Raw genomic sequence first — 14,553 nt, 5'->3', positions numbered from 1 at the left:
AGAGAATTTTCATATGGACACTTATGTGTGCTAAATCAGTGCAGAGTTGAACTTGCAGTAAACAGGTATTCTTAGAAGTTAAGTTCTAGATCTTAAAATGCTCACTACAGGTTTTTGTTTTAATAAAATTACTGTAATTACCAGCACTGACTGTCATTCTGTGCATGGGGGAAAATAAGGAATATAAACGGAGGGCTGTGAAATGTTGCTGAGAGATACAAAGTGTGAGGAGCAAAAGACATGTTGGAAAATGTACACTAGGACCCTAAAGTGAAAAGAGGGGGTAAGTAAATGAGGTACAGGAGAAAAAGAGACACACAAAGAAGAAAAGACTGAAAAGTTACCAGAAGCAAGACCAAGTAAAATGTTGCAAGAAAATATCCATGTTAGGAGGATGGGAAGGCAGGTCGTTTGTCCTGAAAAGGCTGGGGATTAGAAGAGTTGTCCTTCAGCAACAATAGGAAATATCTCACACGTATTTAAGGCTGTATTTTGACCTTTAAAAGGTACTTCATTTTAGGGAGCATGTGGCTCAGGAATAATACCTGCAAAGGTAAACTGAAGCTGAACAAGCATAGTCTCTATAATCTATAGATTTCAAAACCAGTCTTTTTTAGGAGTGCTGACTAGTTTTTTTCACTTAGCTAGGTTGGTAATATTATTTTTTTTAAATCTGTACCCATGAATTCTATTATAGGGACAAGTAGTGTGTAAAAGATCTGAAAAAGCATTTTCTTATCATCTGTTTCTTTCATTTAACTTATTCTCTGTGGTTTATGACATGCTGTTACTCCTGTGAAAGTGGAAATACTACTAAATTAATGTACTCCTATAGCACACACCTTCTAGCTGATTAACCTGTTAAGAAAAACATGATGATATGCTGCTAAATATTTTTTCCTACCTTAGCTTTCCAAAGGCAAAAATAGATAAAATTGTTCTAGCAGCATCAGGTCTGCTGAAGTTTATATAGTTTTGTATGTAGTTTCCTACAGTTTTGCTGGAAGTGTCTTAAACACTCTGCCACTAGTTATTTTGACTTCACAGTGCTGGCATATATATATATTTTTTTAGTCTAGCTTCTATAAATGCTGCTATTAGATGCAACCAGGGGGCTGCTGGTCTGTACAAACACTGACCTGCCAGGCAGCTGGTGTCTTATGGCTGGTGGCCTTGCCAAATGGGAAGGAACAGAACTGAGTTTCCCCCAGTTCTTCCCAGCAGGGGACACACTAGAATCCATACATCCATTTTCAGAGGCTAAAAGAGCCTTTGGCAACCTACTTGTTTTGATTTGTTCCCTACTCTGTCATTTGATGGTGCTGATCATGGATACTGTGGCGGTAATTTTTGTCCAGCCATAAAATGTGTTGATTACATCTTATATAAATTCCTGGTAACTTACTGCATGAAACCAACACCTTGGTAAAACTGCAACTACGGTAACTCAAAATGCTTCCTTACACCCTCCCTGCATTTTCAGCACTAGCTGGTGTTCAGCACTGCCATTTTCTTAATGTCTGTATAGTATTGATAATTGCTAGTTTTATATACACATAGTATACATTTAGGTATTTTAAAATACCAGAAAATAAGATTCACTATTTCCTTCTTAACCTGCACAGAGAAGTTACAAGATGAGTTTTAAGGGGGGCAAAAAAAGGCTTTTCAATGTTTTGGAAACAGCAGAGGCAGGACTGGAAGAAACCACCTGTGTCCTTAAGGGCAGTTTTCTATTATTAAAATTTCATATACTCTGGAAGTTTGGTGCAAAAGGCTTGACAGTTTTATGCTTAGTTTGCTCTGGACTAATCTAAGACCTCCAATTTTCTTGTATTTATAAATCCACTCTCAGAACTCAGAATGACTTTGAGACAATATTAAAGTCCTCTGGGGAGGCTTCCTTAAAGTGCAAAGCTGACTTCCCTGTTCTCCCTTTACTATTCCAACAACTACTGATTAGAAAAGGATTTGTGTGCCAGGTTGCAGTCACTGTCTGTAAAGATTTACATGAGCATACTTACAGAGAATAATATTCAGGTTACTTGCAGCATTGTGCATTTAAGATTTCTGTGAAACTTTTTTATTCTCAGGCACTGCCAAGCAAACTTACTGGGGCAATAGACAGGGCTAACAGAATGGTGCCTTCCCTGATACATCAGTCTGCAATGGTAGCAGCATGCTACAATCCACAGTGCACCTGCTCAGCCCTACAGTATCACACAGGTACTTTCCTCTTCTTCTTTTAATTATTTCCGATAGCTCTTTAATTATTTCTGATTATACTCAGCCTCTGTCTTCCTACCACTCAAGCAGTCACTCATGCTTTAGTTGACGTTGTCAATATGTTTCCTAAGAAGGCATAAACGCATGCCAGTAAGGACAGAAAACCAAGGAGCACTGGAGAAAGTCAGTACTGGCATGGTATTTTCTGCAATGGCTAAATGCACCCAGAGCTGGCCCCAAGCCATTTGCTTCCTCTTGAAGCATAAAAAAAAGCAAACTGCAAAACTGCAGGCTCTCTAATCTTTTTCTCATTTGGGGCAACAACTGTTAGGGTCTCCTCTCAGTAAAAGGATGGGAACTCCTGCAGTGCTTACACACACACCTGTGAAGGCTAGTTTTTCCTCCTCTCTCATTTAGTTCTTTCACTGTCTCTTATACTGCTTATGAGATCTCCAAGAGTTCACGCTGCATCTGTGTCTTGTCTGCACACACAGAGTCGACTTCTAATAAAAAAGGTGCCATATTATGTAGTCACTTTTCAGATAGGGTTGTACTTTAATTATTAGTACAAACTGGAATTTTATTTGGAGTACAGTGAAAAGATCATAGTTTGAAATTAACTATGGTGCTAAGTAAACTAATAACTTCATAGATTTCCTAAGAATGAAGCCTAGAAACTTAATCAAAAGGGACAACACCAAAGAAATGACTTTTTACATTTTGATTAAATCTATTTGAACCCAGACAAGGAAAATGCAATATATATTGAGGGAAGAATCCAATAGAATAACATTGATTTTGCATCATATATTAAAATAAAAAATAGAAAATACGGAAAAATTTATTTTCAGCTGAAATTGTCTGAAGAGCAATAATCCTGAGATCTCCAAGGAATTCATCCCCCACACACCCAAAAAAATAAGAAAAAAGAGAGTGAGAAGGTTAAAAAAAGCAAAGTAATTATAAAAGAAGTATGATTGTGTGACAACATGTAAAAAGAAAGCCTTCTAGTACTAAAAACACGATACCTTATATTTATAAGAAAGTACATAATAGAATGAATGTATATTTTTACAGTAGTTACATTCTAGAATCCCATTTTCAAGTATTTCTCTCAACTATTGAGAAAGTGCATAAACATGTAAACTAAATTTTTCTGAAACGATCCTCCTGGCTCTTTGGATTTGCAGACAGAGAAGTACATACAATCATATGTGAGTTATCTAAAAGCCAAAGAGAGCCTAATGGTCTATGAATATACATGACAATAAAATTATCTCTAATGCTTATTTTTCTGACATTCCCTACAAAAACCAGATTGAAATAATATTGTTTGTGAAGTTATGCTTGCAACTCCTAAAATTCCAGAATCAAACTTTATTTTTAAATGTAGACCCGCCTCATTAGCTCATCTACTATGCCAAAATCTTTACATACAAAAGGTGAGGCTAGGAATAGATGGACACCCCTGCAACCCATCATTTATAGTCACCATAAAGTCTTTGCTGTTGACATCAACAGCAACATGCAGTGTCAGCATCCTGCAAGTAAGGGTAACACACATGTACCAAAATTTGTTATTTTATTCTCTCTTTTACTATTCCTGGCATTACACCTGCTACAAAATTGTTTGCCAGGATCCTCACTCTCATTAGACCTGCTGATGATGAGACAATTTATTTCTTCTTGTCTGCTTTTAGGCTTTGCTTTAGGACATACTCTCTCCCTCCTCTTATAGGCATCTACATTTTGATTTGCAGAAACTGCTATCTTCATGCTGCTTTTTCTCCCCTTTGCAGGATTTTGCTCTCAAATACTCAGTGAGTAATGGTGAGCAGGGGGAATCATTCAAAAGCCTCATGGCTCTGCTAGTCTAAGTTGTTGCATTAGCAGGATGAAAGGCTTAAGTGCACAGCAGTGTGAACCATGCGTAGGCTGAGAGCTGTGTGGGTTTCAGCCTTGAGGAGGGACAGTGAATCCCTCCTGTGGCAACTAAATCCTCCTGTGAGCTGCATGGTCACCCCCCATCTGCTTTTGGTAGATATTGCATACTTGTTTTTGTAACACTTAGGTGTTCCTGTGTGGATCTGACTGAAAATGTCTTTCCTTCCATGACTCCCTTTTCATTGCCTGGACAGGGCTACCCACAATTTCAGCCAAATTCCTTCCCCTTCTGTCCATAGTGAGACTCTGTATGTATATACTTGTAAAAGTTGTGGGCATCTGAACTGCATGCTAAAATTGTGTCTTGTCTCTCTGCAGCCACTGAACACAACTTTCAGCTTGTACTCTGTGATTTGGCATAATGATAACAGCACCTGATCCTTGATATCATGAAACTCAGAGAGGAACTTTGCCATGAGATTTCTGCTTTTAGTTAGTGCCTTATAAATTTGTGTAATAATTATCCAGTTACAGATGAACTTAAATATTCTTACCAAGGTGCAGAAAATGTGGATCCAAATTTCTTGATCTTCTGTCAGCTCAGTGTGTGATCCTGGAAAAATCATTACACTTCCTCATGCTTCTGTTCTCCTGTCTTCAAAAACTGTGTTCATTCTCCTTTGGATGGTAACATTGTATTTGAATAGACACTAAAGTTGGCAGTGAGCAACTTGCACAATATAGATCTTACTGTTCCCCCTACATCTTGCCAAAAATAAAAGATAAAACATGCTACAGTTACTTGAAATAACTTCTAATTTATGATACCTCCACTTAATCACGGTCATTTTAAAATGTGTTCATCTAAAACCTTATATGAAATTCTATAGAAGGGATGTCTAAATTCAGAAATTATATCCCTGTTTTTCTTAAAAGTGATGGAAAGTAAGACTACATTCTTATCACACATATTGTATTTAATATCTTGTGAAATATGGTCCAAGTACTGAAGTACAATAGGATTTCTGTGATTCACAAAGATTAAGAAAATACCTCAGCCATCATGAGACTGCCAGTTACTTAATCTTCAAAAGCACCAATATGCAACAAATATAAGGCCTGAAACAACAATTGGTGATCAGAGAGAATGTTGGGATGGCTCACACAACTGGAGTTCTGCACTGAGCAAATGCAGGGCCTGTAGGAAGGACAGGCTGGGAAGGTGAGGAAGGGACATCATCATTTATTTGAAAGAACAACGGGGATGGATGGATGGATGGATCTCTGCCTTGGGATGGATGATTGCGGGAGATATGGACACGCACATGACCAGTATGATCAAGCAATGCGCATTTATTGAAGGTAAGTGAGCCCTTTTATAGGTTTCTCCTGTGGACGCAAACGGTACATGGTGCGATCCTTATGACTGGACAGTTAGCTTTGTCCACGCACTTCAAGCCTTCTCACGATTGGATAATAAGTGCCACTCAAATGTCTTTCTCCGCCCAACCCATCTCCTGGAGTTGGTTGCTGAGTTCTTTGTTCTAGGTCCTTGCCGAGGCATGCACATGTGTAGGATTGCTCTCATGTCCATTATCTCCCAACAGATGATGAGGTGGCTGGGAGCTGGCTGATGGGTGGGCAGACCCTAGGAAAAGTGTTTATGAGGGGTTAGGAAATTTTACTCTGATGCAGGATGCAGGGAGAAAAATAAAGATTTCTACAGGTACATCTGCAGAGGAAGGAAGATTAGGGAACATGGGGGCCGACGTTAACCCATTGGTCAGGGATCTAGAAGTAAAGGACATGAGAAAGTCCAAGGTAGTCAATGTCTTCTTCACCTCAGTCACCTCAGAGGTAAAGCAATCCCAGGTCACTAAGACCAGCTGGAAAGACCAGGGCAAGGTATACTTATCCTTGTGGAGGAGGATCAGATTAGAGAACATTTAGAGACTGGATATTCATATATCCACGGGACCTGACAGGTTGCACCTATGAATGCTGAGGGAGCTGGCCTATGTCATTGTGAGGCCACTCTCACTGCAACTGAGAGAGGTTCCTGAAGACTGGGAAAAAGCAAATGTCACCTCTATCTTCAAGAAGGGCCCAAAGGAGGATCCAGAAAAATACAAACTGATTATCCTCACCTCAATCCTGGAGAAGGTGATGGGGAGCACATAATCCAGGACACCATTTCCAGACATTTTGAGGAAAAGAAGGTGACTAGGAGTAGTCAGCATGGATTTATGAAGGGTAAATAATTTGTGACCAACCTGATAACCTTCTATAATGAAATGACTAGCTTGGTGGATGAGCGGGAAGTAGTGGTTGTGTTTATCTCAACTCAACTCAACTCAACTCAACTCAACTCAACTCAACTCAACTCAACTAATCTGTAACATCCTCAGACAAATTTATGAAGCATGGACTACAAAAATGGAGGTGGACTGAAAACTGGCTGAACTGCCAGGCCCAAAGGTTTTGTGGTCACTGACACAAAGTCCAGCTGGTGTGGAGTGGTCACTACTGGTATACTACAGGGATTGAGTCTGAGTCCAGTACTGTACAGTTTCATTAATGGCCAAGAGATGGTGGGACAAGACTGCAACCTTAGCAAATTTGCACATGATACAAAACAGATGAGTGCTGCTATTCAGAGGGACCTGGACAGGCTGGAGAAATGGGCCACCAGAAACATCATAATGTTCAAGAAAAGAATATACTAAGTCCTGCACTCGGGGAGAAATAACCTCCTACACCAGCAAAGGTTGAGGTTCAACCAACTGGAAATCAGCTTTGACAAAAGAAGCCTGGAGATTCTGGAGGATGAGTAGACCATGAGTCAATAACATGCCCTTGAAGCAAAAGCCAACAGCCTCCTGGGCTGCAGTGCAGAATGTTGTCAGCAAGTGGGGGACTCAGCCCTGTGAGAGATGTCTGGAGTACTGTATGCAGTCCTGGGCTCTCCAGTGCAAGACATGAACATACTGGAGTGAGTCAAGCAAGGGCCACAAAGATGATTAAGATACTGAATCACCTCTCATACAAGGAAAGGCTGAGAGAGCTGGGAGTCTTTAGCCTAGATAAAAGAAGGCTCAGGGAGATCTTATCACTGTATATAAATACCTGATGGGCAGAGTAAAGAAGGCAGACCCATACTCCTGTCAATGGTCCCTAGCGATAGGAGAAGCACAAATCAAAATACATAAAATTCCATTTAAAAACATTTAAGAAAGTTTTTTTTTACTGTGAGGGTGGTTGAACACTGGAACATGCTGCTCAGAGAAGCTGTGAAGTCTCCATCCTTGGAAATACTCAAAACTTGACTGGACACAGCCTTGAGCAACCTGCTGTGGATGATCTGTTCTGCACAGGGGTGAGACTGGGCACTCTTCAGAAGTGCCAGCCAGCCTTGATGCTTCTTCCATTCTTGTGCTTGGAAGCACAGTTGAGACCCAATACCAGCAGAGTACAGTTTCAGAACAACAATTAGCCACATGTGCTGCTGCCAATATGGTCTCAGCAAAGAGGAACAGGATCTGAAATTCATATTAGTGGAATACAGATCTGTAGTCTTTCATGTTGTCATGTGCTTTGAGCAAACTCAAATAGCACTTGGGGGAAAAAAAGGATTTAGTCTGAAGATAAGTGAGACCAAAATTCATTTCTGCTTCTGTTTTCTAACGGCAGTCTGAGCCACTTTTTTTTGACTGTTCACTTTTTGCCTTGAGTTTTGGCTTTTGCCTTTCCTACTTGCTGTGGCAGGAGACGGTGCCCAGGCCTCCCCTGTGCCAGCTTGCCTGCTGTGCTGCCACCCCATGATCCTGCCTGGCATTCCCATGGCCAGGAGCCTGGTGAGGGGGTTCTGCATACCCAGGTTGTCCGTGCTTACCTTGACCCACAGGTACGCACATGGCTGGTCCCACACTGCTGGCGCCCCTTGCTGAAGATGCTCTCAGCAGGGAAGGAGCTCTTACCCATGTTTGTCAAAGCACTGGAGCCTGTTTCACCCCTAGGGTGATGAGCCAAGGTTACAGAGCAGCCTGCTGGCAGCACTGCACTTGCCCTGTTCTCAAGGTCTTGGAAGTACTACTTCTCTTCCTCCTCCTTCTGCTTTAAAAAAGCACCTGTTTTGTCACAGTCTAGCAGCCCAATTACCCCAGTCAGCCTCCTGGGATGTGGAGACTTTTGGGCAGTCACAGCCCACCTTGTTTGATCACTGCTGCTAGGACAGACATGTCTGCCTCCATTTCACAGCCCTGCAGCTACCACCAATGAGAACAGTCAGCACCTTCACCTACCTGCTCCCCACCTACACAAGCAAATCCCTGCCTGTCTTGGTGAGTGCAGCTTAGAGCCAGCAAGGAGCAGCAAGGGTTCCCGCAAAGACTGATGTGCCCAAAGCCACCTCCATCTCAGGCAGGGTGTCGTAACCTATGCATTTGCAAGGCAGTCCACAAGCCTGTGATTTGGACACAAAACAGTCCTGCTAGCTCTGAGTACCATGTAGCATCAGCCTTAAGAAGAGGTATCACAGGACAGTGAAAAAGAGCTGAGGAACCCCTCAGAACCTCAGTCGAGTAAATGGGACTCTGCCTGCATGGAAGGGGCCATGCACTTTTGAGTCTTTTTGCATGCTTTTAATTTTGGTGCTACCAAAAAGAAAAATTAAATCTCAAAATAGCAACAGATTTTAAGCTTTAGTATGTAACAGGTTTTGAGTTTGACAGATTTGATTGTACAAATTAGGAAAGAAATGAAAATACACATAAGAGGCTTAAATAAATGTTTTCTCTAGGCTTGCTGCAATGGGGGGGGAGAAGTGTCATGCAGAACTGTACATATTTATACCAAAAGCAGGCCACAACACCCTTGATTGTATACCACAACTCCCACTGCATATTTGTTTTTTTGTAACATTGTACATGTTTGGCTGACTCAATATACAAAGCATTATATTACAAACAAAGATTGTTGTTTACAAATGCCAAGCCTACCGAAAGACCCTGGACTGGTCTATTCTAGCCTAGCCTAGTGATGAAGTATTCCCATTTGACTTCATTGAAGAAGCCAAGCCTATGTAAACAAGTGGATGATTTGATTTATAATTGTGTGCTGAATTTAAATTAAGATATATTAGGCATATATTCTTGAGGCTGGATAGTTGTATTAGAGAAGTTCTCTATTAGATTTTTAAAATTCATCTGCAAATTTACCCACTTATGAAGTAGGTAGTACAATTCTCACAAGGAGTACTGTTTGTTGCATTCTCAATAAACATTAATTTACTACTTCAGCTGTCTGAACTTTTTTTTCTAGGAAGGGCAATTCTCACTTAGTCTTCACAGCAGTTACAAAGTCCAGCCACAGTCTGGTGAAGGCAAGGACTTGCACTAACTGTGGGACAACAGAGTGCAGAAAGTGACAGTTACTTTATCCTGTATCACTGTCTGGAGTGGATTGATTTAATCACTACAGATCAGGGGATAATTCCATCCAACCCACAAACTTTTCTGCCATGGTCTTTGAGCATAAGAGAGAAATTTTAAAGCCTAATGTGTGGCCACACAGCTGAACACCTTCTCTGGTGTCTGTACAAAAGCCAGTGCTTAGACTCAGGAACCTATGGCACTGCCACATGTACAAAGGTCATCAATTTGGCAGCATTCCCTGATAACAGGAAGTTGAAGCAAAATTATTTTTGTTGAAATTGTTTAAATTACTATTCTAAATCTCGTTAAAAAACTACAAACCCTGAATTCAATAATCCAAATAATTTCTTCCAGGATTTGGGCTGGAGATTTTAGTAATTTTCCTAAAGAAATGTGGATTTTCAGTGGCTGGTATAATCTCAGATTTCGCATGGCAACCAAACAAATCTGTATTTGTCTATTTAAAATACAATGTGGCTTAACATATGCCTACTCAGTGTTTTTTACATTTGTTACATCAGATACTGAGAATATACTGTATATATATATATATATATAAAAGTATATATAATATACTGTTATACTGGATTATTTTTACTCATTATACAGGTAAAACTGCTCTAGAAATATACCTTATTTTAAAAATCATTACTGATAATTCTATGTGTGTTACTGGTTTACTACAAACTCAGTGTAACCAAACTATAAGAGACTTTAAATACTGATTAACATGTCAAGCTTCTAAATTAACTACGGATATGCCTACTACAGCATTTTAGTCCATATCAACAGTGCATTGTCAAGGCAAATCTTTTATCACTGCCACTTACGTGCTTTCTCTTAGTGATGCAGTCTTGATGCATGAAAATTTTGTGTGCCTTTTCAATGCAACAACACTGGAAGATGCATTCCGTAAGTGTCCATAATGTTTCAGTTGCTAATGTGGATGCAAGTGCCTCAACTCAGTGAACGGGCCAGTCCTCCCCTCCTAAGTCCTCCCCTTAAGTACAGTTTATGGTAACATCCTAGAGTGCTTTTCATGCCAGGTGTCACCAGCTTTACATTTGCTCTTTACAGTCAGTTGTTGCCATCTTATTCCTTCCTCATCCCTGCAGATGACGGTATTGTCCATATCTTCTATGTCTTGGAATTGTCAACAGGGTGCCACATGGGAAACTACAAGGAGTCCTTCTTGTAAAGTGTGAGAGTGCATCTTGTAAAACTGTGTGAACAGCGAGCTTGCAGTACCGGGAGGATACCAAACTGATGGTCTGACAACAATCACCTCATCAACCACTGATGAGAGGACCTGCACCTAGGGTAAAATATAATTTAGGAAGATGAAGTAATTTCTTTGTGGAAAATATATAAACTTATCTTCCTCAGAACCCAGGACTTCCAGAGCAGCCTGGCAGTACTGTCCACATAACAGAAAGCATAGGCAAATGTGAGTTGGGCACCCTACTGAGCATCCTGCCCAGAAAAGCAGTGTGACCATGTGTTCCCACCCCCAAGCTAAAACATGCAAGCTGCACTGGTAGCTGAGTCAGTAGAGAAAAAGGAGTCTCAGTTCCTCATCTGGTACAGACTGATGAGAGGAATTTGGGTGTTCCTGAATGAACAGCCAGGACATGAAGCCAGCAGGTTGAGGGAGGTGATTCTCCTCCTCTACTCTTCTCTGGTGAGACCCCACCTGGAGTACTGTGTTCTGCTCTGAAGTCCTCAGAACAGAAAAGACATGGACCTGTTGGAGCAGATCCAGAGGAGGACCACAAAAATGATCAGAGGGATGGAACACCTCTCCTATGAAAGGCTGAGAGAGTTGGAGCTCTTCAACCAGGAGAAGAGAAGGCTCTAGGGAAACCTTATTGCAGCCTTCCAGTACCTACAAGGGGGCAGAGATTTTAGTAGGGCCCTATAATGATAGGACAAAGGGTAATGGGAACATTCAAGTTCAGGCTGGACTGGGGTCTGAGCAACCTGATCTAGTTGAACATGTCTGTGCCTATTGCAGGGTGTTGGAGTAGGTGACCTTTAATGTCCCTTCTAATCCAAACCATTCTATGATTCTGTGATACTATGACACTCAGGATGCTAACTGAAGAAGAAAAGCCAGCATAAAAAAGCACTTACTGTTTATGCAAACAGCAAGGGACCAACCCTATGGTCCAAGCCAACCTCACCTAAACCTATGAAAACCCAACATATTAGTAGGCATTTGGAGGAACATTCATCACAGATAGTTGGACTACAGGTACACAGATCACGATGCAAGAGTAATATATACTATGTACTATACTAACTGTGCCAATAAGACTTCTAGATTAGATGGTATCCATGGTCTGAATCAGTTTGATTGCTCTTACATACTTTACTTTAGTATTTTGTATTGTCTTTACATTGTTTCATAAAATACATAGATAATGTTCTGCACAACATGGCTGATAGGAGTGCCTTATGGTACAAATGACTGTATCTGAAAACCATATGAAGTGGACTTAAAAAAAGGCTTATGTTGTATGAAATTACTAGACAGGCTAATTATGACCCTATAAGAAATATTCAAACTCTATGAAATTCTGTATTTTTGGAAAGTCCTGAGGGATGGCAGTGTAATTACGTTGAAGATCAAAAACAAAAATAGCTTTTCTTCCATTATCATTCTCAACAGAAGAAATTGCACTTTAAATACCTGCATATGAAACCAATTCTTTTTCAGAGCTGTTAAAGTTTTGATTCTGAGAACAGTAAGCAATACTTTCTAAAGTACATGAGCAACTTCTGTGCAACCCTGTGTAAATTCACTGGTGAAAAACTTTGATTAAATTCTGATTAATCTTTATCCACATTAGAAGGCATAAAATTATGTTGATATATAGAGAATATTCTCTGTCTAAATGTAAAACCCAAGGCTTTTAACTATACACTTTTAATTAATAGTGCTCTCATATTTCAGTTTGGCAGGTTGTATAATACTGTCATTAGTTACAGAAGTTCTATGAACTGATTGAATGTTTCTATTGATTATCTTGAAATAAGTAACTGTTGACAAGTTCAAAAAAGAGAGATCATCTCTTCAAAAATTGTGTTCTTTTAATAAAGATAAAATTGATAAAATTTTGAGATAAAAATTTGTAGAAATATATTTGAGATTATTTGAAATAGAACTTCAGTTGCCTTTAGGCCCTGACTGATCCAAGTGGGTATCTCTGCAAATTAATTTTATAGATGGAAGCATCAAAACATTGAAGTGATTAAATAATTTCCCTGTAACAAAGTAGCTAGTACTCTGACACAGCAAATGATCATGTATTTATAGACTGAAATGCTGGTATAGATTAAAATATTCTGCAAATATACTGGCTCAAGGAAAGAAGTGTAGTCATATTTATATGTGTATATTGCAAATTTCTGCCAAGGCCTGAATTAGGTTTGATGTGTTCTTTCCACATAGACAGACATATAAAATTCCATGATTTGAGAATGCAAATCAACAACCCAGTGCTTTTATCTTTCAACTTTAAAACATTTACCATGGCTCATCTTGTTCATCTTGCAAGCAAATAAGCATGCAAATGACAACACAATAGAAAAGACAGTACAGTAGCAAGAAGTAAAAACTTAACAGCAACACTTTCTTTAGCAACATGGATGAGATGCATGTTGCTAAAGCTTTACCATGGAATTGGGTCACATTGCTCTGGCAACAATTGCTCATAAAATTGAGTGTCCAACACCCCTTTTTGTTCTTTACATTGTTCACATGAAATTTAAAATTCAATTACAACATATATCCTCAAAACTTTCAATGTATTACCAGCTAAATAAAACTACCTGTATTTCTTGGATACGTAGAGTGAAAGATGCTTATCAAAATATCTTTTACCTTCAAATGAATTGACTGCTTAAATGCATTGCTATATATACTTACTAGATTGCTTATGGTTGTCTCAGTGTTTCTGATTGACAAGGCTACTATTGCAAGCGAGTGAGTGTGAGCTTTTTAACACACCCAGACATCTACTGAGGCTGAAGATCTCAGCAGAGCAGTTAACTAGTTTAGCATCTCAGGAAGGTAAGGTTCCACAGATGGAAGTAGCTTCAGCTGTAAAAGTGCAGTTTTATTAATTCAAGACTGTTATAGACTTAAAGCTTTGTCAGTTGAAGTTTTATTTTTATATACTTACGGATTTTTCAGTATTTTTTGTAAACAGTTTTTAGGGCTATGACAGTTACATGGAGCCCTGAAAATCACAGTAGATCTTTCAGAATGCTTCTGTGGTATATAGGAGCAATTTCAATCTGTTCCTGTAGGGACAGGTGTAGTGAAGTAATTGTAGGGTATGTGAGGCAAATCAGTGCTTAGAGCAACAGGTATGAGGAAGATGTCAAAGACTGTTAAACCATGTGTGGGTAACAGAACATGTGAGTGTACAAGGCAGTACATAGGAAACTGTCATGAGAGAATTATGTGGTTTACATAGACTACAGACAAGCACTGCTGGCTACACAGGCAGTAGCAGCTGTGTATAGAGCTGCAGACACTTTGCAGAGCTGCACATAGTGATACACTGGGACTACACATACACCACAGCGGCCATTAGATGTGTGGGTATCGTACATAGCCAGAAAAGCACCTGCACCTCCATGTCACCTGTCCCCCAAGTACACACCTAGGACGAACGGAGACGCACACTGCCAGGAGAGCAGCCGGTTTTCACAGCTGTGCGTCAGCACCACAGCGGTGGCCTCCACCGCCCGCAAAGGGGCGGGGGCGCGCCAAGGCTAGGTAGACCGGGGGCGGCCACAGGGCGCCCCAAGGCCTTGGCTCGGCCACGGCACGGCCTTGCGCCTCCCCGCTGGAGGAGCCGAGGGTGGGCAGGGCCACAGTGCTGCGGGCCCTGCCGCCGCCGCCATAATTGTTTGGATGCGGTGGGTACGCGTATTACTGGGTCTTTCGTTTGCACGGGTGAGGGAATGTAGAAATCGGGGAACGAGGCTCCGGCCACAG

This window comes from Athene cunicularia (genome assembly GCF_003259725.1).
Source record: "Athene cunicularia isolate RWA chromosome Z unlocalized genomic scaffold, athCun1 chrZ_part4, whole genome shotgun sequence".
NCBI lineage: Eukaryota > Metazoa > Chordata > Aves > Strigiformes > Strigidae > Athene > Athene cunicularia.
Note: the sequence above shows the minus strand (reverse complement) of the source record.